This window comes from Pantherophis guttatus, chromosome 1, assembly GCF_059756535.1.
Source record: "Pantherophis guttatus breed Tessera chromosome 1, ASM5975653v1, whole genome shotgun sequence".
NCBI classification, from domain to species: Eukaryota; Metazoa; Chordata; class Lepidosauria; order Squamata; family Colubridae; genus Pantherophis; species Pantherophis guttatus.
In genome coordinates, this window is record NC_142063.1 from 175239389 (window position 1) to 175264851 (window position 25463).

Sequence of the window (25463 nt, forward strand, 5' to 3'; positions counted from 1 at the left end):
GGCTCAACAATGCCTATAAGAGAAATCTTGGTGTTCTATTGGTCCACTGCTTAAATATGAGTCAATAGTGTGCTACAGCTGTCAAAAAAGTCACTGTAAACCTGGGATGCATCAACAGAGAGACTCTATCAATATCAAGGGAAGAGATCTATGCTACACTGATGAGGCCATATTTGGAATAATGTATCCTGTTCTGGTCATATTACAAGAAAGATAGTGAGGTCCTAGAAATTGTGCCAAGAAGAACAAAGATACGGGGTCTGGAAACTAAATCCTATGAAGAACATCTAAAAAAATTAGGTATATTTAACTTAAGAAAGAGAAGACTGAGAGGAGACATGGCAGCAGTCCTCTAATACTTTAAAGGGCTGCCAATGGAAGAGGGCTTCAATTTATTCCCTATAGCACCTGAGGGCAGATAAGTGTTTTTCTGGGTCAAATCTGTCCTGCCATAGATCTTCTGAATGAAAATACCCCAAAAGACTGTGCCATGATGTCAAACATAATTCTTTTTATTTTTTACTGAAAACCCATCTCACAATAAAAGTTAATTTTTTTAAAAAAGTTAACAAGAAATGAAATCAATAATCCAGCTATTGTGATAAATTGTTCCAAAGATTCTAAGAATTATGATGTGTCTATTTACATATTGGCAAGCCTGTAGTCCACTCCATGCAGCTGCCAGTCTAATTTTAAGTTAGATGCGTTAAAGAAAGATGAGGGCAGCACAGAAAAATAGAAGGTTGAGCAATATGGAATGAATTCTGCAGTCCCGCAATGTCAAACTTCCATTCTCCTCCCTGACAGGGAACGGCAGGCAGCGCTGGGTAGACTCCGTCAGTTGACCAATCAGGACCGGGTCTGCAAGGAGTTTAAGCCCCGCCCTTCCTGTCGCTCTCCAGTTTATTGACTCGGTTGACTTGGACAATTGTGTCTCCTGCATTGTTCTGATCAGTGATCCTTACAAAAAATAAAAAATAAAGAAGGAGGAGAAGCGGCGTCTTTTAAAGGGAGCTCTTGCTGCGATCGAGACTTTCTGGCCAAGACTTATGTGTTTTTCATTACGACAAAGTTGTCCTCCGTTTGGACCCCACCTTTCTTCCCAAAGTTAACTCTTTGTACCATCGCTCACAGGAAATCTCCTTGCCCAATTTTTGTCCCAATCCATCTCACCACTTAGAAAGGGCGTGGCACACTCTCGACATATGCAGAGCCTTGAAGGTCTACATCTCCCATTCTGCTTCATTCTGTAAGACCGAGGCCCTGTTCGTCTCGTTTCAACCTACCACAATGGGATCCAAGGTCTCTGCTCCAACTCTGGGTCGCTGGATCCGAGCCACGATTGCTTTCGCATACGAGTCCCAGTCTCTGCTGGTTCTTACCCATGTGACTGCGCACTCCACCAGGAGTGCCGCCACCTCTGCTGCCTGGGCTACCCAAGCTTCACTGGAGGAAGTCTGCAGGGCGGCGACCTGGTCTACCCCGACACCGTTCATCAGACACTACCGTCTAGATGTCTACGCGTCAGCGGATGCAGCTTTCGGCAGACGGGTCCTACAACGTGTGCATGAGTCTTGATCTTCGGCTCACCCTATTTTGCCCGCCCTTGGACATCAAGCTTTGGTATGTCCCAGCGCTGCCTGCCATTCCCTGTCAGGGAGGAGAATGGGCGTTGGTCCTACCTGATACGCCCGTTCTCTCCCGCGGGAGGGAACGGCAGGCAGCCCCCACCCTCTTGGGGGATGAGCCGTCTGTGCCGGGGTGGGGCGGGTTCTACTTATCTTTTCCTTACTCTTAGCAGGAGACACGCTAGTCTGCAGTGAAATCCTCGCCGATAAACTGGAGAGCGACAGGAAGGGCGGGGCTTAAACTCTTTGCAGACCCGGTCCTGATTGGTCAACTGACGGAGTCTATCCAGCGCTGCCTGCCGTTCCCTCCCGTGGGAGAGAACGGGCGTATCAGGTAGGACCAACGCCCATTCTATTTTTTTTATTTTTCCCAGTTGAGATCAGCCCATTAACCAAATCAAGGCACATTACTGTTTGTAACCACAAATGGCTTTTTATAGGAATCAATGAGTTTTCATTGGAAAAAAATTATTTTGCAAACACAAATACACTGCAGATTTACAAAGAAATATGCGGATGGTAAAGCGAAGTGACTACTCATTGCAGGTTGAGCACTAACTCAGTTTTGAGCACTAACTCAGTTTTCAGATAACTCAGGTATCTGAAACAAATGCCTCAGTTGCCTTCAGGCCAGTATATATAAAATAAGAATGCTGATCCATTGCTTTAAGCATTACCCACCCAGTATTACATTATCCAAATAAAAACATTTCATAGAACTGATATCAATATGATCATAACATTCTTTTCTGCATATTAATTTAGTTTTCTCACTTGTAATAGCCACATAACAGAGACTGCTGGAGCCCTTTAAGGTTAGTTAACCATATGCAAATCCAGTCCTTTGTTTCCCCAGATTTATGGGTTTGTCCATTAATCTCCAAGACCATTTTGTATGTAGACACAAACAGGTACATAGCAAATTAAAAAATACATTTGTCTTCTCTTCTGACAAGATTTCCTTGGCTTTATGTAAAGAGAACTTCGTTGCTTTGTCCACCTGCAACAGCCACTGTCTCCAGGCTGCTTTCTCTCCGCCCCACAATTGTGGCTTTACTTGTATCACTCTATATAGCAGAAGAGATTAGTAGAGCTTTCCCACCCAATTTAAGTAAGAATATTCAGATGCTTTAAAAACTGCTGGGGCTTCTTAAGACCTCGTTAATCCTTTAATCTCCAGACACATTTTTGCCCATAAAAGATTCACAAGCAAAACAAATGCAATATGGATGAAAAAAATTTAATCAGAATGCTTAAAATGCAATTACATTCATCAGGATGTTCTGTGAGGCTGGGTATTAAATCTGAGCTTTATTCAATATCCTCCTTTTATTATAAAGCAATATTTTTCCACTCTGTAAACCATCTGATCCCTAGGCTAATGTCCTCCTTGCCCAAATATTAAAAAAGAAGCTATTATAAATAAGCTGTCTAGGCACTCCTACAACAGAGTGGTTCATAAGGAGTGTGAGGAATGTTCATATAAATTTACACTTCAAATCTTTCACTAAAGGGGATGGACAATTTAGATGACTCTGATCCTGTAATAATTGCTTTAAATAGCAAAATCAAGGAACCCCAAGGCTACTACAAAAGAGGTGGAGTATTTCATTTGGAGAGACCTGGAAATCAACCTATACTGATTTCTCTCTAGATAATACTCGCTGGAAGCTGTTCAGCAAACAAAGTCTAATTAACCAGTATTTTACAAACAACAATCACCAACTATAGTAAACAAAATGAAGGTAATTATTTAGATGGTTCTTAGGCACCATCAGTTTAGCCTGATTTCACATTGTCAGTAGTGAAATTAATTTGGGCTTTCAACTGAAGTGCATCGACTACTTGCTTTGCTGAAGATAGGAGGATGGGATATTTGTTGTGACCTATGATGGGAGATATGTGATGGTGCACAATAAGGAAGAGGGGATACAACCTCTAAGATACAAAGTTTGGTTGACACTGTCACCAACTTTGTCTCAATCCGAAGAATTAGAATTTTATAAGCTTTGTATCAGATTTTTTAAATATTTTTATGATATGAAAGTTGGATTGTTTTATCAATGTGTGTTCTTATTTACTATTGTTTCTAATTTGTCTTGTATTATCGTAAAATGAAATTGCTGAAACACTGCTCTATATCAAACAAAGTTAAGATTGAAAGTTTACTTGGAAAAGTTAAATGAATCTTTAAATAGAAATTTGTAAAAAAAAAAAAAAAACCTAAGAGGAAGAATGACATGTAGCAATAGCAATAGCACTCAGACTTATATAGTGCTTCACAGTGCTTTACAGCCATCTCTAAGCAATTTACAAAGTCAGCATATTGCCCCCAACAATTTGGGTCCTCGTTTTACCGACCTCGGAAGGATGGAAGGCTGAGTCAACCTCGAGCTGGTGAGGATCTGCATTCTAACCACTGCACATGTCACCAAAGCTCCTGTAGCCCATTCCAATGAGCTTGAAACTGATCCAAATGTCCAAAATGCTTTTTTTCCAAATTAAGAAAGACTGAGGTTGGCAGATTTAGAATTGTGTGGAAGAAGCTAATGATAAATGCATAATTTTCAACCTTACATCTAGAAGTGCCTTCATGCCACAAATAATCCTTCATGGAGTACAGTAGCTTATTTCTGAGCCACAGGTAAATTTTACAAAATGACAACTCTTTCAAAATAGTCTGGATATTACAGAAGGTGTCAAATTGATCCAATGCTGGTGATCAGTTATACATGTTATGTCATTTGCTATAGAAAATGAAGCTTTTTTAAAAAAAAATCTGCCTTTTTTGGTTTACATGGAATTTAAAAAACAGACTTCACTGTGTTACAACCATAAACATTTCTTGATTTTATAAAGAAATATTTGTTTTTGTTATATTTAGGATGACAATCTTGGTAAGAAAATCCTGGTAAATCCTATAGCCATTAAAGCAAAGCTGGTCAGAGACCAAAATAAAATGAATGAACTTTGAAACTCTGGAAACAGCCACCACTTCTTGATAAATGTCTCTGAGAATATGGTATTCCCAGTACAAGAGTATTGGTTAGCCACGTTTAAAGTGTTCAGCCTGACTTCCGGCGGTGACGTCAGCGTGTAAGGAACGAGGGGAACGTCCCCGAAGTTCCAATTTTCTTGATTGGAAGCCGTTTTTGGCACTATCGACCACGGAGAGGTCGACAGAAAAAGGAGGATTCTCTAGGACCTCGGGGTGACAGCAATCACCGCGAAGATTCAGAGGAAAGCCTCCTAATTCCAGCCAGGAAAAAAACCAGCCATTTTGGCTGGCCGGAGCGCTGTCAACCGATAAGTGTGGAAGCGAAGATTCAAGAGAAACATCGGTAAAGACTAAGTAGATCGAGATATAAAGGTATAACTATAAGGACCTAAATACATTGGCGAGAACAGGACTCCAAAAAGCGGCGGCAAGATCGTCAAGTAAGCGGCGAGAGACAGTGATCGGAGCGAAGCTCAATACACACAATGACAACGCAGATCTGACAGGCGAAAGGAACGAGTGACAGACAAAGAGGATTATAAGTAAGCGGTGGATTATAACTTTAAAATAACACAATTTGACTTAACAGAGGAAAAAGGATTATTTAAAAGAAAATCGTAGAAAGTAAACCTAAAGAACTGAGACTTTTTTAAGATCGTTGTGAGCGGAAGGAAACCAACTGAACAGTAGCGAATGGCGGACTGAGGATTTGGAGAAGGAAACTTTCACTTTGTATCCAGCGACAATAATAAATTCAACTACAGACACGAGACGCGTAGTGGGACATCAGATACATTGACGCTGTTGCCAAAGGAGATACAACTTGCTACACAGGAATATTGGAACAATTGATTTACTTACGGACTTAATAGAGGATATTGAAATAGAACTGGGACAGCTGAGTGAAAAGAGGGCGGACTGAAGAACGAAGGAAGAAGGAAAGGAGAAGGAAGCAACCCCAATTGGTCTGATAGTGATATACTTGAGAACTTTAAATATTAAACTATTAAATTTCATCTACTTTAAAACTTATTTAACTTTGCCTAAAGAATATTAATATCAAATTATTATAATATACATTAAGGAATTGATTTAATATTATTATTATTTTTCTTTGTCTTCTCTCTTATTGTCTTATTGTTTCCTACCCTATTGAAATAACCATATAGATTGCAAAATACTATATTGATTAAGTGGAATTACTAGAAAGTTAGATATTAAAATAGACACTGCATAGAGATTGTTATAGATATCATTAAGGAATAATAATTGTAATAATTAATATAGGTAGTATATATTGGTAACGGTGATATAAATTAATAGAATACTTTAGATAATTTATAGAGAACTTTAAATCCCATTGATCTACCATAGAAAGGTTATATAGAGACTGTTTAATTTTAAAATGAATTTAAGTATTGTGATTATTTAGTATTTAAGTATTAATTGCATTATACTGTTTAGGGACAAGAATAGAAGAATGAAGACTAAAATGATAGTCAAAAATATGACACAAGATCGTAAACATGAGCTTGAAAGGAGGGCAGGTTTTGAAATTGTACCTAAGGTAAAATATCTTGGAGTTCAGGTTGCAGAATCAAATATGAAATTGTTTCAAAATAACTATGAGGTGTTGTGGCGAGAGGTTCAGAAAGACATGGAGACTTGGAAAAAGCTGCAACTGTCTTTACTTGGAAGAATAGCAGCAGTTAAGATGAACATTTTGCCAAGATTTCTGTTTTTGTTTCAAATGATTCCGGTGCTTAAAAGTGATAAACAACTGAAAGTTTGGCAAACTGGACTTAATAAGTTTGTCTGGAACGAGAAAAAGCCGAGAGTGAAATTGAAAATTATGCAAGATGTTCCAGAAAGAGGAGGCCTTAAACTTCCAAACCTACAGTTATATTATGATGCAGCAGCTTTAACTTTAACAAGTGATTGGTTTGGAAGTAAAAAGGCTGGAATATTGAATGCAGAAAGTTTTGATCTTGACTTTGGATGGCATGCTTACCTATTTTATGACGACAAAGTTGATAAAGTATTTAAAAGTCATATACTTAGAGACTCTTTGATGAGAGTTTGGAAGAAGCACCGACTCAAATGGGATTATAAAATACCGCTATGGCTGGATCTTGGTCATACCTTGTGGAATACAAATATAATGTCACTCGGGGGGTTTTTATACAAAGAGGTTCTTTTTACAGATGCGGGCAGATGGCAGTTGAAGACATTGCAGACACTGTTGGACGAAGGGATTAATTTAACCTGGTTACAATATAATCAATTACAATTGAGATGGAAAGAGGACCAAAAAACTGGTATTATGTTGCATGAGGAAGAATTGGTTAGACATATAAGAGAGAAAGGTCCAATGCATATTAAAAGGCTTTATAATGTTTTGCTAGAAAGGGATTCAGAAACGGAATTAGTTAAAGATTGCATGATTAAGTGGGCACAAAATTTTGAAGAACCAGTGATGTTGGAAACATGGGAAAAAATTTGGGTTCAGAATGTTAAATTTACACAGTCGCAGAATCTGAGGGAAAATTTTTATAAAATGTTTTATAGATGGCATTTAGATCCTAAAAAGTTGTCATGTATGTACCCTAATGTTCAGCCAAAATGTTGGAGATGTGAATGTTTGGATGCTACGTATTATCATGTTTGGTGGACCTGTAGGAAAGTTAAGGCTTTTTGGATAAAAATTTGGTGGGTCATGCAGAATGTATTGAAGAAAAAAATTCAATTTTCTCCACAACTGTTTTTATTGGGCATAGTTAAGGGTTTTACATTGGGTGAAACAAAATTGATATTGTATATGATAACAGCAGCAAGATTGTTGATAGGTAAATATTGGAAGAATGAAGTTTTGCCTACTATCGAGGAATGGACTTCGAAGATGGCCAGTTTTGCAGAGATGGCGAAGATTTCAGCATATTTAAAAGATTGTTCACAAGAGACTTATGAATGGGAATGGAAAAGGTGGATAGAATATGTTCAGAACAAATATCAAACTAGAAAGTATCAAATAGCTTTTATTTGAAAACAATGTATTAGAAGTATCTTAATGTAAAGAGACAAAGAGGGAAAGTTATATAGGGGGAGGGATGGGTTCAGGTATATATATCAGTGTTATTAGTTATGAGTACATAATAGGGAAGTCTGGGGGGGAGGGGTAGGGAGGGTTAGGGAGGACGGGAAGTTTGGGGAGGGAGGTGGGGGGGTGAAAAAAAAGGGTGAAAATGTAATTGTAAAACTTTTGCAATAAAAAAAAAAAAAAAAAAAAGAATAGAAGAATGAAGTGTTAAAATACTGTTTTTTCTCCCTAACCTCTTCGAATTAATTAACCCGGTCCCTATATAACGATATTTCACCCACCCCCAATTAATTAGTATATGAAAATTTGGGGAAAATTAATACAAAAGACGACAATGGCAACATCTTCACTAACAATAACTAAACCAGGGAAAAAATTAACAACAAACCCAATACCCACACAATCTTCACCCGCACAACAAAAAACCATAGACACGATGCTAACTACAGATAAAGAAAAAGCTGCCAGTGCACACAGCATACAGAATATACAGTCTATACTAGCTATGATTCAGGAGGGGATGAACAAAACCCAAGAAACAATTGCAAACAATCACGAAGAAACAAAAAAGAATCATGAGGAATTGAAATCAGAAGTAGGACAAATAAATGATAATATTAAAAAAATGGACGATAAGATCGAGAGAATACAACAAAACATAGTCAAAAACGAAGAACGAATCCAAAACATGGAAGCTAAAATGATTCTAACGGAGAAAAAGATGGATAATATCGAACAAAATCAAATGGAGTCAAATAGAGAACTCGAAGAGTCAATTACCCACTTAGAATTAGAAAAAGCATCATTCTTTTTACGATTTCAAAATATTGCAGAAACAAAAGGAGAAGATCTAAGAGACCTGATGACAGATATATTAGTAGAGGCCACCCAAAAGGAAAAAAGCGATATTAGTAGGGAAATTGACGAAATATATAGAGTTCATACGAACTATGCTCGTAGGAACAAACTACCTAAAGAAATACATGTCAGATTCGCACGCAAAACTGTAAAAGAAGAGATTTATACGTCCATGAGAGAGGGAAAACCCTGCTACCAAGGGAAAGAAATAATAACCCTAAAACAAGTTCCAAGAAGAATAAGAGAATACAGAAAAAACTACAATTTTTTGACAGCCCTACTGATTCAACACAAAATAATGTTCCGCTGGCTGGTGCCGGAAGGAATATTAATATCTTGGGACGACAAAAAATATAAAATCGATACGATAGAGAAGGCACAAGAATTCTTTGACACCCACTTTATAATAGAAGAGGAACAGGAAGCTAGACGTGATTCAGATAATGCAAATCAGGAACACCCCACGGGGGAAACAAAAAAAGGAAAGGAAGAGAAGGAGCCTAGGGAAAGGGAGAAGATGGAGAGAGAAGGGGCTAGGGAGAAAACGCATATGGTAACAAGAAACACAAGTAAACTTAAACTAATAAAGAAAAACTAAAGGAAATGGGACGAGAGTTGAAATTAATCTCAATTAATATAAATGGCCTTAATCTACCAACCAAAAGAACACACACTTTCAGAAAACTTCAAAAATTAGATATAGATATTATCAACCTACAAGAAGTACATATCAAAAAACAGCATCAACAGTTACTAGAAAACAGAAAACTTGGAACACTATTCACCTCACTATCAGATCAAAAAAAAAGAGGCATCGCAGTATACATTAAAAACCATATCCAGGCAAAACAAATTTACACAGATGAAGATGGCAGGATACTAATGATAGATATTAAGATGGAGACCCGAAATATGTTATTGATATCAATATATGCCCCGAACGGGAGCCAAAAAGAATACTTTAAAAAGATACATGATAAAATTAAAGAATTAGACTACGAACATCTATGTATAATAGGGGACTATAATGCAATCGTTGACATGGACTATGACTACCAAAGTAATAAAAAAAATAATTCTAGGAAAAAGACACTACCTGATTCTTTTAAGGACATGATTCAAGAGTTACAATTGAAAGATGCCTGGAGAGAACTGAATAAAACTAAAAAACAGTATACTTATTATTCAAATCCCCACCAGTCCTGGTCCAGACTAGACATGGCCTGGATGACTGCAGAATTAAGAGAAAATATAAAAGAAATTGAAATCACACCGAATACATGGGCGGACCACAGTCCTATAACAATAGTCTGGAAAGGCCAGCCAAAAAGGGGACGATGGATGATGGATAGAGAGATCATTAAAGACAAAGAATATATTGAGATGATAAAGAAAGAGATGGAGATATTTTTCCAAATAAATAACAGGGAACAAACATCATTGCAAGTCCTATGGGACACTACAAAGGCATATATAAGAGGATTAACAATCTCATTTAAGGCGAAGAAAAACAGAGAGAAACAGCAAAGAAGAAATAATTTATTGACTGAGCTCAGAAAACAGGAAGCAGAATTACAGAGTAGACCCGAAAAGAAAGAGATCATCGGGAAAATAAATCTCATCAAACATGAAATAAATTTAATAACAACAACAGAAATAGCTAGGAAAATCAAAATGGCAAAACAAAACCAGTTCGAATTCGCAAATAAAACAGGACGTTGGTTGGCTTATAAACTAAAGAAAGAAAAGGAAAAAAAAATAATACACCAACTACAAGATGAACAAGGGCAATTACAGCACATGGACGAAGAAAAAAAGCGAATCGTAAGAAATTTTTATCAGGAATTATATGCACAGGAAGAAATTCAATTGGAAAAAGTAAAAGAGTATATAAATAAAACCAACATTCAAGAAATAAAGGAAACTCAAAGAGAACTCTTGAACAAACCAATATCGATGTCAGAATTAATGGAAGCAAAGAAGAAGCTGAATAACAATAAAACACCAGGTCCAGACGGCATTCCAGCGGAATTTTACAAAATCGAAGACCAGCCAACAGATGATATTCTATTACAAGTCCTAAATGAAGCAATATTAGAAGCCAAAATTCCTAAATCATGGACTGAAACAATCATCACTCTGATACCCAAAGAAGACTCAGATCTCACCCAAACCAAAAACTACAGACCCATATCACTTCTAGACGTAGATTATAAACTATTTACATCAATCATGGCCCAAAGAATGAAGAAAATTATCGTGAATTACATCCACCCTGATCAAAATGGATTCATTCCAAACAGGCAAATTAATAAGAACACAAGAACAATAATTAATATACTGGAATATTATGAGCAAAAATCGAATGAAAAGATGGCCCTACTCTTCCTTGACGCACAAAAAGCGTTCGACAACCTTAACTGGGGATTCTTAATACTGCAATTAGAAAAAATGGGAACCGGCGACAAATTTTTAAATATGATCAAAACAATATACTCAGACCAAATTGCAAAAATATGGATAAACGGAGAGACAACAGACCAATTTAAAATATCTAAGGGAGTGAGGCAAGGATGTCCTCTCTCTCCTATATTATATATATTAGCATTGGAACCACTGTTGAATGAAATCAGGAACGACAATGAAATAAAAGGATTAAGAACCAAAAACCAGGAGTATAAATTACAAGCATTCGCGGACGATGTAGTATTCATTTTAGAACGACCAAAACAATCAGGACTGAATTTACTAAGGAAGATAGATCAATATGGCGAAGTGGCAGGATTGAGAATTAATAGGCAAAAAACAAAACTACTAACCAAAAATTTGACAAAAACCCAGGAGAAAGAATTGGAAGAGACATTAGGAATACAAACAACTACAAAAATAAAATATTTAGGAATCTGGCTCACCAATAAGGTATCATCCCTCAAAGAAGACAATTACATCAAATTGGCCAAACAAATCCAGAAGGACTTAGAGGTATGGAGTAAATTGAAACTATCACTACTAGGCAAAATCGCCTCAATTAAAATGACAATTTTACCACAAATACTATATCTATTTAGAACAATACCGATAAACCCAGGAAAATCATACTTCAAAGACCTTGACAAAATGATATTAAAGTATTTATGGCAAGGAAAAAGAGCCAGGATTAAATTGAAACACCTACAAGACACTAAAGAAAGAGGTGGCCTGGGACTACCAGATTGGCAAACCTACTACACTGCAACAGCTTTAACTTGGATTAAGGATTGGATGACACTCAAAGATAAACGAACACTAGCACTAGAAGGATTTGACTTGTCAAAAGGCTGGCACGCATTTTTATGGGAGGAAAAGCCCAGACAACATGAACACTTCAGGAGACATTATATCAGAGGAGCACTGGCAAAAATTTGGACTGAAATAAGGAGAAAACATTACGACAAAATCCCAAGATGGCTATCAACCATGGAGGCCCAAATCTACCCGAACACAATGGACACAGACAAGATGAAAACCTATGACGAATTGTTGAACACAGAGGGAGATATGAAAACAAGAGAGGAACTGAGACAACAGGGCACGGATATTGATTGGTGGCCGTATTTACAGATAAAATCAAGATATAAAAATGACAGGGAAAAATTTGGAATCCAAAAAGAAAGAAATGAATTAGATAAAATTATAATGCAATCAGATGACAAATTAATAACTAAAATATATAATTATCTATTAAAATACAAATTGGAAGAAGAGGTGGTGAAAGAAAATATGATTATTTGGGCCAAAAATTTTGGATATAATATTAACCTAGAGAATTGGGAAAAAATATGGAAAGTAAATACTAAACTGACAATGTCCGTGCCCTACAAAGAAAATACGTACAAGATGTTTTATAGGTGGCATCTCCCCCCTGCACGGTTGGCAAGGATGTTTCCCAATACTAATCAGAACTGTTGGAAGTGTAAAATACAGAAGGGGACCTACTACCACATGTGGTGGTCATGCCCCAAAGTCAAAAAATTTTGGAAAACAATTCAAAGTCAACTGGAAGAAATTACCGCCCAAAAAGTACCCCTCAGACCGGAAACTTACCTATTAGGTATACTGACAAAGGACTATAAAAAAGAGACACAATACTTTATAATACACATCCTAACTGCAGCTAGAATCGTCTTCGCACAAATGTGGAAATTGGAAAACACGCCACCAGAAGAAAAAATAATACAAAAATTATGGAATGTGCAGAAATGGACAAATTGACCAAAGAAATACAAGGAAAAGAAGATACAGACTTTTACTTAATTTGGCAAGAATGGTACAAATGGTTAGACAAAAAAGACACGAAATAAGAGATTACCACCCAATGACACAAAAACAAGGAATAAAAGGAAATATCGTTATATAAACATTGATACAAGACGAAAGATAATATATATAGATATATTGACATATAATTACCGAAGTAGCTCAACTTTCAAAGTTCAAGTTATGTGACTTGATTTCACTGTATAGTTAGTTTATGTCTAGTTTGTTTTAACGTTTATGTCTATATGTGTATGTTTGTTTATAATAAAAAATTTTAAAAAAAAAAATAAAGTGTTCAGCCTGACAAGTGCAACCAAGTCACTAGTATTTCAAGTGGTCAGTTAGGGCTTCCTCCACCCTCAGATATTTTGCCTGCTTGCTTCCTGCATCCAGATAACAAAAGAAAATTTTCTACTTACCAAATTATCCTAGTAATGCAGTGAACACCCCTGGTCTTTAGTATAGCAAGACTAAAATCACAGATAAAGATAAGGGATCATAATTAAGCTCCATAGGACGGAAATCTCTCAGATTATATCAGAATTCAGTGTGGTATAAGAGATTATTCACAGATGAAAAACTGTTCCAACAGTTTGAAAATGAAGGTCAGTATATAGAACATATGCTCAAGCTTGTTAGACTCTTTAGCTGTAGCTATCATAAATGTGGGATTATTTAAAGAATAATTCCATTATATATGCAGAGTAAGAGGATCTGCTCTATCCTCTCCCTCATGCAGAATAACAGCTTGTAACTGCAAATTCTCAAATGCCATTTATATCTGTCAGGAAAAACCAAAGTGCTCTCTTTACTTCACCTCTCTGATTTTATCATAGGGGATAGATCGCCTGCTTAGAAATCAAAGCCTCAAGCTCAACTGCTGGGCTCTCACCAATGTATATTTTTGTTATGGTACAGTGTTCTTCAAATTTAAAAAAGTTTGTTTCACAAAAAGGATTTATTTTGACAAAAATAGATGGTTATTGTATCATTCTGGTGGCTGTAAAAGACAACTCCATATCAGGGTAAAAAAGATGTACCGTATCTGTAGTAAATTTGGCCAACATAAGGAAAAGCACTGTATTTTGTAACAGTGGGTTTTAACAGTATTGAAACTCGGGGTTCTTAAACAAAGCTTCTTACTTCTTAGGTATTTCAGAAAAATCCAACAATGCTCTTGGGGATTTTACACAACCATTTGACTCTTATTGCAGTGGTTTAATTTATTACTTGCTGCAGGCTTGTTTAAAAAAAAAAGGAGCCACTGATCACCAAATATACAAACAGAACAAAACTACACTTTTGCCTAAACAGCCTGGGTTTGGTATTAGATATGTTTAGGTACAAGAGAAGGTATTTAACAAGTTTAAAATTCTGAATTTGTCTGTCCTGTATTGAAATCAGAACATAGGTAATAAACATTAGGCAGTACATTCTTTGAAGAAATTTTAATGTAGATTAGTCAATATACAGAATGAATCATACAATCCATTAAACCAATGAGTTAAAATCTGCTGAATACTCTTTCATTTCTGAAGAATGCTTTTAATACTATAAATAAACTCTGAACAAGATTTGCTCAGTTTATTATATGGTCAAAATGGGTGCTGAGTACTTTTAAGCATTCATATAATCTCATTACTTTGACAAAGCTTATTTTTTCCTGATTTTATACATTTACAAGTTTATTTTGAAAGTCAGACTAATTTTAAACTGATTCAAGTCTTCTCAAACTATATTTTTGGAAATTAAAATTGTGTCTGGTGAAAATTATTTTGATTATATCTAAAATCTGACACAGACAAAATTAAATAAATGGATTCTTTAAATATTTTAACAGAGGGGAAAACATAACAGTAATCACTGTATGTAAAGTTATATCTAAAATATATGATTCAGATGCAAAATGTTTCTTGATAAATTCTAAAATCTCAATTTTTGGCTTTCTTATCTTTGGTAGCACAATTAAGACATATCATATTCATTTATCTAAGAGCAATCTCTTGATGTCCTGGACTTTGCATAAGTTGTATTTCTTTGGGATAACAAAAGTGATTAGTAATTATTTACTACTTAATATTAACAAATTATTAATGAAAATGCTAATAGAAATAGGATGACAAGATTCTGCTGCCAAATTGGCCCTGAAAAAGTGAAATAGGATATGGATGGAGTTTAATATAAAGTAACTGATTATAAAATGTACATTAGAGAGACCATACATAACACAGCAATTATAATAGAAACATTTGGAACATCCTTCAATGGATTGCAACATATGGCAAGTGTAAACTTTCATCCAGAATAATGGGGTGCCATGCATTTGGAGGTTAATGATAGCACATAGACTTTTGTACACCAAAGATCTCACATTCAAAGCCCAGTAGTTTCACATAGAGTTGAGAAAGATTCTTGTCTGAAATCTAAAAATACTGGTTGACCTACAGTCATCTAGTGAGCTTCATTGTTGGGCTGGAATTGAACTTAGATCTCCCCATTCCTGGTGAGGAACTCCAACTCCTATTTGCTACAGGTTAATCAGCATAATGTATAGTTTGGCTTACAAACCTGATTTTTCCATGCATTTCAATCATAACCCTTAGTTATTTTTAGACCTAAATGGTCCAATACTAGATTTTAAGCTTCTAAGACTTTTTACATCAAGAAAGACCTCTTCTGGCAATTGTTTTCAGAAATATCCAGCATATCCAAATCCAGTAACCAGTCACTATACAGACCTATTCAGGAAAGCTAAAGAAAGGTAATAAAACATGGCTCCAGCTTCATTCATTTTTCCAAGAGAAAGATGGCCCTTTGTGTTTTATGTTTAATTGGTTTTTTTATATTTACTTTATTAAATATGCTTCTTAAAAATCTCAAAATTAGCCAGAAAATTACTCCACTCACTCAAGTAGCAGCGAGATAGAAACTGTGGTTTCTATCATTGGTAGGCAAGGCCGAAAGCAATCAAATGATCTCTGAAGTACCTGTCTTCAGAAAAAAAAAATGTGGGTGCTTTTTCCTCTCACTTTAAAGTATAATATAACCATGCTTAGAAAAACATGATCTAGCTATTTCCAGGCCAGACAAATTGTCTATGAGAGCTATCTGAAGAATATCCAGAAATTACAGGTAGTGCTTATTTAGCAACCACAACTGGGATTGGAAACTTGGTGATTAAGCAAAGCAGTTGCTTAGTAAAACCGCAAAATGTGCTTATGATCTTACTTCAGCTTTCCTTTGCTTTACAGACTGTGAAGGTCATAAATGCAAGGATTGGTAATAAAGTTACTTTTTTACCCTTGCTATAATTACAAATTTGTATAATTACAAATGACTGCTACATGATGCAATCGCTAAATGAAGACTACCTATACTTCAAAACATAGCTTCCCACTTAGTGTATTTTTCGGAGTATAAGATGCACTTCCCCCCCAAAAAAGAGAGTGGAAATGTTGGCATGTCTTATACACTGAATATAGCCATTTTTTGCCTCCCGAAGCCCCACCCCTCTTGTACCATTTTTGTGACATATGGGCCCATTTTTCACAAAAACAGGGTGCATGGAGGGTTTGGGAGGCCTGCAGAGTGCTCCTCTGCAGGCCTCCCAAAAACGCCCCCATTTTTGCAAAAAAATAGGCTCATTTTTCACCCATTTTTCATAAAAATGGGGTGGTTTTGCTCTCCCCCAGCCCCCAGGAGCACTCTGCAGGCCTCCCAAACCCTCTGTGCACCCGTTTTTCACAAAAATGAGTGAAAAACGGGCCAATTTTTGTGAACAAAGGGGCACACAGAGGGTTTGGGAGGCCTGCAGAGTGCTTCTGGGGGCTGGGGAGGGTAAAAATCTTTTTTTTTCTTAATAACCTCTTCGAAATCTTGGTGCATCTTATACATCAGTGCATCTTATAGTCCAAAAAAACCCGATAATTTCTGTGCAGAGACACTTGTTGTATGCATTTCTGTTTGTTTGGGGTTTGTTATTCTTTAATAACCTCTCTATGAATGTATAATCTAAACAAGTAAATCAGAGCTTGAGATCACTACTGATTATTGACTTAAGCCATTTGCAAGAGTCTTTGTTCTCAAAAGACTGAAATTCCAAACTTTGGAAGACATGGGATGAGAAGATGCAAAGACTGGACTTTGGAGAATATTCGAAAACTGTCCTCTGAGATTACATTCCAATTGGTGGGGTACAGGAAAAAACTCTGCCACTGCCACTGCCTTTTGGAACATTCTCTCCCAGAAATGAGGTGGCCCCCAGTCTCCTGGCCTCTCAAAAGTATCTACAGAATTGGCTCTGCCCTCTTGCTAGGGGTCACAGGGGAACCTGCAGTCATGGGGCTGGTTAGTGCTCTGAAGTCCCTCCCTTTTAATTAATTTTTAATATCACATTTTAACTATCTTTGCTTCTATTTTAATAACCCTCATCATGATTGCCTTTTCAAGTAAGTCAGCTCTCATGACATGACCAAAGTACAACAGCCTCTGTTTGGCAATCTTAGCTTCAAGTGATATTTTTGGTAGGTTCAGTCTAGGACTTCTTTGTTATTTTTGCAGTCTGTGGGATGTGTAATAGTCCGACAATCGCACGGCACAGCTGTGATCTTTGAAACCTTTTTTTTTTACCTTTTTAAAGCATTTTTTTACTACTGGTCCAGGTGAATAGGTAGTAAAAAATGCTTAAAAAGTAAAAAAAAAGTTCCGATGATCAGCTGAGCAATGCGCGATCATTGGACCTTTTTTTTTTTTTTTTACTTTTTAAAGCATTTTTAACTACTGGTTCTGGAGATTGCACGTCGCTCAGCTGATCATCAGAACTTTTTTTTTACCGGTTCGGCGAACCACTAGCATTTTTTGCTACTGGTTCGGGTGAACTGGCCCAAACTGGTAGCACTTCACCCCTGGTTCAAAGGCATCCATCCTTCTCTTACCTGCCTTTTTCAAGAGTCCAAGTTACACAGCCATAAGTAGCAATTGGAAAAATTATTGTGTTAACTATTCTGCATTTGGTTGTGAGGCTGATGTTTTTACTCTTCTGTTAGAAGTAAAAGGGAATTTAAAGTTGGTTCATTTGATCAAGGTTGTTATTTCTGGCAACCTTAATGGGCATTTGGTGACTGAAATGATTATGCTTTATGGATTTGTTTATCCTTGGGCATGGGCATGGATAAAGAAATCATTTGTTGTAATTTACAAGACAAGGAAAAAGTTACTAAATTGTTTATACTTATTTGAATGAAGGTTGAAAGGTTGGAAGTCACTTTATATATTCCTTTTCTCTGTATTCTTTTTTTCTTTTTCTTTTCCTTTTTATTGTTTTTATTCTATTCTTTTTTCTTTTAGTTTGTATTAGTTTTCATTATTGTGAAATGATCTTTAATAAAATTATTCTTACAAAAAGATAACTAGAATGATATCTCCTGCCTTACTAGATCATTTACACAAATAAGATCCAAAAGGGGTTCAAGCCTTTTAGGGACAAGGAGCTTTGCTTTAGAGATATGCAAATGATCCCGCAACAGTGCAAAGTGAGTGGAGCTACTGAATACGGCCAGTGGAAAAGTTTGGTATTCAAACTATTTCCAGCTTCAAATTGATAAAAAATAATGCTGCTTTTAAGCAGTCGCATTACCAAAATTGGGGGCCTCCAAGAAGAGACTCAGAAGCTAAATTGGGTGTTATTGTTTGTTTGTTTTTTTGTTATATTTGACTGAGGCCAATATAGGGGTAACTAGTAATATTTCCACATCCTAACTCTACCCAAGGGTTTCCTCAACTTCTGATATTATTTAGACTTTTTCAATTTCAACAGAGATTCACTTCATAAAATAGATATGTGACCTTGAATTTTATAATGTTTCCTTGCTCAATTATCTTTTTGTTCTGTTGACACTTTTATTTTAATAATATTGATTCAAAGGTTTCTGTAATAAATTTGAAAATATTATATTGTCATTTAATTGCTGTTAATTCAATTGCTATTCATAAAAGTTAAGATATATTGTACCAGCCTTACTTTATCTGATTTCCGAGATCGTCGGATTACAGCTTTCATCATCCATTGCCATTACAGTATGCCATGTCAGTTGGAAATATGAGAGGTGCATCTAGCTGGAGAAGATTGGGCTACAGTATGACCCGGGATCAGAAGAAACAATATTCCATCCAATAACATTTGAACAATCATTTCTCAACTGCTTCTTGGTTTAAACAGTATCTACCTAATCTTTTTTACCAATAAAAACCAGGGACCAGAGGCTAACATAAATATTGATTTTATGAAAATAATTATCATCTTAAATTAACATTTTACAGTTTTGTAGGCTTTTCTGAGAACTTTGTAAAGCTGACTGGATAGACATGAAGCTGAAAAACCATGTTTTGGTCAATCAGACAAAGTTCAATTGGATCAGCCTTGGTTGCTCCAATGTGGTTAATCAGAGGAACAGACTGTTGTTGGTAGTAGGGGGGAGGGAGAGCATTGCTTGGGGGAAATAAACTATTCAGACAGACCATTTTATGTATCATTTCTTTTGAAGCCGAGATGTACATTTTAATTATCATTCATGAATAAATTATTGTTTCAATGATGTGAAAGATTCCATGGAATCTTTCTTTTCTTTGCTCAAAACTTTTTAAGTAGATATGCAAACCCTCCTCCCAGCCTGCATCTCCCCCCAACTGAATGCCTGCACAGAGTTGTATCACTGTTGTCAAATTGCAAAGAACAGAGAACTGATAGAAACAGTACTTTGAGAACTAGACTTTTTTGAACCAAACATAATACATGGTACTCTAACTCTTGAAAGGAAATTATTTTTCACAGAAAAAGAACATAATTCTCCAGCTATGTGTTGTCTATTGAATGGGGAGTTGGCTCTGGTTTATGTGGCTTTCATATTGTACTTATAGCTTTCATATGTATATTTTATTGATATAAGCATTTTAGTTGGTGTTTTTGCTTTTGTTCTGGAAAAAATGCATAAGCTTATATACAATAAGCTTCACTACAGTTAGGTGCAAAAAGATTCTAAAGACCACAGGCTGAGTAATTGCCTTATTTATAATTAAAGTTCACAAACTGTTGTTTTCAAGTAAGTAGAAAAAAACCTGAGATCTCTAGACACATGAAATCTTCCTATCTTCCATGTTGCCAAAGTTCTGTAGGAATTACAAGTTTGTCAAAATAAAGAGCCCAATCAAATAATCAAATAAATCAAATACTTCAGGAGCAGCCACAAAGAAGAGAAGAGTTAACTTATTTTCCAAAGCAACAGAAGGTAAAACATGGATGGAAACTAACCAAGGAGAGAAGCAAGCTTGAACTATGGAGAAATTTCCTGACAGTGAGAACAATCAACCAGTAGAATGGCTTGCCTTCAGGGGTTGTGGATGCTCCATCACTGGAGGCTTTTAAGAAGAGACTGGACATCCATTTGTCTGAAATGGTATAGAGTCTCCTGCTTGAGCAGGGGGTTGGACTAGGAAGACCTCCAAGGTCCTTCCAATGACAATGATGATGATGATAAAATGCAGCAGGAGCAGGAGCGGGAGGAAGAGGAGCATCCAAGATACATTGGCTTCAAATCATTAAAATCTTTAATAGGCAACCTGGAAATAGGTTGACAGCCAATATATCTGACAAACAATCCCAGTCAGCAAACCTGCAGCTCTGTTTTAGACTATCCAAGTTACCACAGACCATTTTCAAAACTTTCTGGTATCTCAGCTCTGAAAAATACAGTGCCATGATCTAAACTGGCATTATTTGGATTGGATTGTTTGAGGAAGATCCCACGTAAAAATCAGACAACTTTACAATGATTGCTGAAAAAATGGTTATAAACTCAGGACAGTTAAATTTGTTGTGTCCATGTAACTGTTCACTTTGTTTCTGCTATGTAAGTATGTATTAAAGAATGCTCAGAATAATGTTAGAGCTGTGTTTCTTGGTGCTATAACTGTATAAGTACATTTGTATGCAGATGATGTCTTGTTGACTGAGAACCTAAATGATTTCTAGCAAGTGTTTGAAAAAATGTATGATGAAATCAGGACTATGGATCTGAAAATTAATGGTTCAAAAATGTAGTTGTGTTTCACAGGGAAAATGGAATGATTTAGTTAATGTTATACATACACGGTAAAAAACTACAGAAGTGGAGTAATTTGTGTGCTTTGATAAAATGGAAATTGAGTGCTTAATATCTGCACATCATAACCTATAAAATATCTTGAAGCTAGTATGTGTCAGCCCTCCCAGGCAAACGAGACAGGAAACATGACAAAATGAACTAATTCTATTTTATTGCAAGACTACATTAACAGAATCTTCCAAGTCTGCAGGCACAAACTTCCCATCTCCAATTCTAACTACTTGATCCATTAGGGTGAGTCTTTCCTAAGTTTCTTCCTTTCATCATTAAGCAACTGTGGGCTCCTGTTTCTCTTCTCTAATTGTTTCCTAGGCAGCATTCCCTCCTGTCTTTTTCCAAGGTCATTCATACATTCTATTACACCATGGTATAATGGGTTTAGAAATCACAGTCCTGTTTTATCTATATTGTTATAATTTCCATTATTCTAAACCATTCCTGCTTTTATGGAGCTCATTCATGCATTAATTAAACTGTTAGTAATTCATCAATAATGACTTCCTAAACCAATAAAAGTTTTTTAATAAGAACAATCTGGAATGGACAATATCACCACCAGACGGATTTGCAGTTGGCTGACCAACCATTGGACCATATCCAACAAGATGCAGTTTAGTGGTAAGAAAAGTAAGGCCATGTACTTAGGCAGGAAAAACCAGATGCTCAGATATGGGATAGGCAGTACCTGGCTCAATGGTAGTGCTATAGGTATCCTGGTGACCACCAGTTAAGAATGAGACAGCAGAAGCCACATTTGGAATACTGTGTCCAGTTCCAACTGCCACAATACAAAAAAAGACACCGAGTCCCTAAAAAGAATGCAGAAAAGAGCTACAAAGATGATTAGCTTAGCTTCCAGACCACTGGCTAAGGGAACTAGATTTGTTTAACCTAACAAAGAGAAGGCTTAGCTGTGATAGCTGTCTTCCAATACTTAAAGGGCTGTCACAGGGAAGAAGGGATGGATTTATTCTCCATAACTCCTGACGGCAGGACAAGGAGCAATGGGTGGAAGCTCAACAAGGGAAATACATCCTGGAATTAAGGAGAAATTTCCTGACAGAACAATTAGTCAATGGAATTGCTTGCATCCCAGAGTCGGGAGTACTTCATCACACAAGGTTTTCAAGAAAAGATTGGATATTTATTTGTCTGAGATTTTATAAGGATTCCTGTCTTGGGCAAGGAGTTGGACTAGAAGACTTCCAAGGGCCCTTCCAACCCTATGATTCTATGATTCATGTAACATGAGCATATTACCCTAGTATCATGCACTAGTTAGCAGCCTAATGCTTACTTTGCATCAGCTGAAATTTCAGAACATTCTTTTAAGGTATTCTGATGTAGGGCACATTGCAACAGTCTAATATATAGAGAATGATATATCATTTTAGGCTCCATCAGCTCAGAAATTCACATAACTGCCATACTGCAGATGGACAAATATTCTCCTTGCCACTGAAGATCTAGAAGCAGTAGGAGTGAAGAATCTATGGAACTGTAGACTTGCTCCTATAAAGAGAATACAATCCTGATTAACACAGGCTGAATTTTACATCTGAAACTTGCTTGTCTGTCTGGATATAATTTTTTCACTTTTATCAAGCCCACCAAGCTAGTTTCCCTGGAGCTACATACAGTATATGGCAAGGAGCTGTAAAATAGGAAGTCATTGGTTTACTGGTGCATTTAACTCCAAAGCCTTGAATTACTCCTTCCAGTGGTTTTATATAATTATTAAACAGAACATGTACAAGATGAAATCTTGGTGGAAAGACAGACTCATGGGATAAGCGTCAAATAATAGACATTTCTCAGCACTTTCTGTCCACACCCTAATAGAAGGAATTGTGACATAACAGTGCTCTCCAAACCCCATTTCCCTAGTGGTGCAGATGGATACTGTACAGGTAGTCCTCAACTTACAACAGTTCATTTAGTGACCAAAGTTACAACTGCACTCAAAAAAGTGACTTATAACTGTTTTTGACACTTACAATAGTTGCAGCATCCCCATATTCACATTATCAAATCCAGACGCTTGGCAACTGACTCATATTTATGATAGTTGCAGTGTTCGGGGATCATATGATCACCTTTTGTGACCTTCTGACAAGGAAAGTCAATGGGGAAGCCAGATTCAATTAACAACCATGTTACTATCAGATCCCTAAAAGTGATACTGCCATTCAAGTGGAGGAAGGGGAGACTTGGATTCGATTTACTAGCATGGCCTGTGTCATCAGATATTTTACAACCTATATCCTGGTGCCAAGGAAGCCTGAGATTCCCTTTACCTGCAGGAATTTTTATGATAGCCATGTGGGTTGTCTCACTTTAAAGGGTAGTGGTGGGAATGCATGTTTGTTCGGGTTCTCAAAGGAAATAGTAAAGAAAACATCTTCACACTTGTGTATTGGCTGAAATCTGCATTCTGACTTAAAGGAAGGGGTCTCTACCACTTTAATCCTACTGCTTTGCCTAAGGGCATTCAGATTGTGCTTTAGCTGGATGGTTTTCACTTCTGTTTAATAAAAGAGTCCTTTTAAACAACTACGTTTCAAGAGTTCGTACTTTCTTAAGTTGGAAGGAGAGGCGATCCTTACAGTTACTAACTTAAGAACTGTAATGATTCACTTAACAACTATGGCAAGAAAGGTTGTAAAATGGGGCAAAACTCACTTAACAAATGTCTCACTTAGCAATAGAAATTTGGGGCTCAATTGTAGTTGTAAGTCACTGACTTACAACTTGTAATAGATATCAACAGCTCCCAAGAAGATCAAGAAAACTAGCATCGGCAGTTTCTGCTGTCCACCAAGTTGATCAACACAATCTTAGTCCCTCAATCTGGCTAAAAGCCAATCTGGAACCAGAAGGTATAGCTAATCAAAAAATGCCTTGCATAATGTGTCTTAAAGGCCATAACCTCCCCTATCACTTTGGTTATAAATGGTCCATCTGAAGTCAGCTGATGATTTTTTAACTCTTCTCAATCAGATGGTATGTTTTAATAACTGATTTATCATTGCTTCTTTAAATAGACCTTCCATAAAAAAGCAATAATTGTATACTTTAACTATGAAGCTAGTCTTTTAAATAGCTAGAAGGTGGTAACATTCACCTCTTTATATATAACATTTACAAGCTGAAAAGAAACCAAACCAATAGGTCAAGCTGTCTATTCTATCACTGCAACCTGCCTATACTGTACTAGTGTCAGAATCAAAGCAATTCTAATGAAAGTGACTGCAAAGACTAATGCAAACTCTTACCAACTGCTCCAGCATATCATTTACAACAGCCTGAAAAGTATAGAACCACATTGTGGTCCAGCAGATGTAGATACAATAGAAGTAAGAGAATAAGCATATTTTGCTTCTCTGTCACCATGGAAAGCACTCCAAAGAAGCTTTCATTTATGCTTAGTTCAATTCATCCTAAAGTTTCCCTCATTTTTGTTCAGCTTTTCACTATTTTGGATCCATCACATAAAGCTGCCCATTAAGCCAGGTGGTGGTCATGCAAACAGCTTCTATATAATTTTCCATTCATCATAACATACTAAACAACTCAATTTCAAATATGTGGCATCCTGCCAAGATTAACTGCTTGTTACTGCAGATGTATGCATGTATGTATGTTTGTGCAAGCTACACAGAAGGTTATAACTGTGTTTAACTCAGTAGGTATTTCATGTTGTCATCTTTCATCTTCCACATTCTTATTTCTTTGGCGAATTGTCGAAAAAATTAGAAATATTTCAAAATCTGTGAAAGCAAGCAGGTCTTGGAAAATGATTTCACTCCTTCCCTTACATCCCATCTGAAGCAGTTTTAGCAACTGCTAAAGCTTGGTTGTATAAAGAGAATACATAATAATTTTCAATGGGCTGACATGTTTAATCTACCCATCTCTTTTCGTGTTTATGCTTGAAGCATTCACAAATTAGGGGGATCTACCTCACCCAAGGATCAGAGCTCAATCTATCCCACCAGAGATGCACCACATTATTTCAAAATGTCTAGACATTGTAAGTTGGTATTGTAAGCTGTTGTTTTACATCTGACAAAAACAATTTGCTTCACCATTTCCAAGAGATGCCTCCAGCTGATATATTTCCAAAATCTATCTCTTGTTTTAGTTTTCTTCTCCCTGGTTGGTGCATTGAACAATGGTAAAAATATCAAGAGTAGTTTTATACAATTTATGAAGAGCTTAATGACTGCTGTTCAAGATTTTTTTTTTCCTGGTAATAATAATATTTTTATGTTTCCATATAAAGTTTGTTTCCCTCTGACTTCCTCCAAGTAAGAGGTATCCAAGTATTTATTTACACATCTATCTTAAATTATCCTTTAAAAGAGGCATTCCTTAATGCAAAACATGAGAGTTTCTTAAAATAATCCTTGCTGTTTTGCACACCA

General features: G+C 36.4%; 1 protein-coding gene and 1 long non-coding RNA gene across 5 annotated transcripts in view; one reads left to right on the forward strand and one right to left on the reverse strand.

Annotated features, from left to right (window-relative positions):
- Positions 1-25463, reverse strand: part of ERBB4 (erb-b2 receptor tyrosine kinase 4) — a 1174706-nt gene that overhangs the window by 439657 nt on the left and 709586 nt on the right. The gene's annotated exons all lie outside the window — the stretch shown is intronic.
- On the forward strand, positions 1892-19142 carry LOC148116635 (uncharacterized). The gene is made up of 2 exons (XR_015731206.1): positions 1892-1962; positions 18954-19142. It is a non-coding gene; the product is annotated as an uncharacterized LOC148116635 (long non-coding RNA).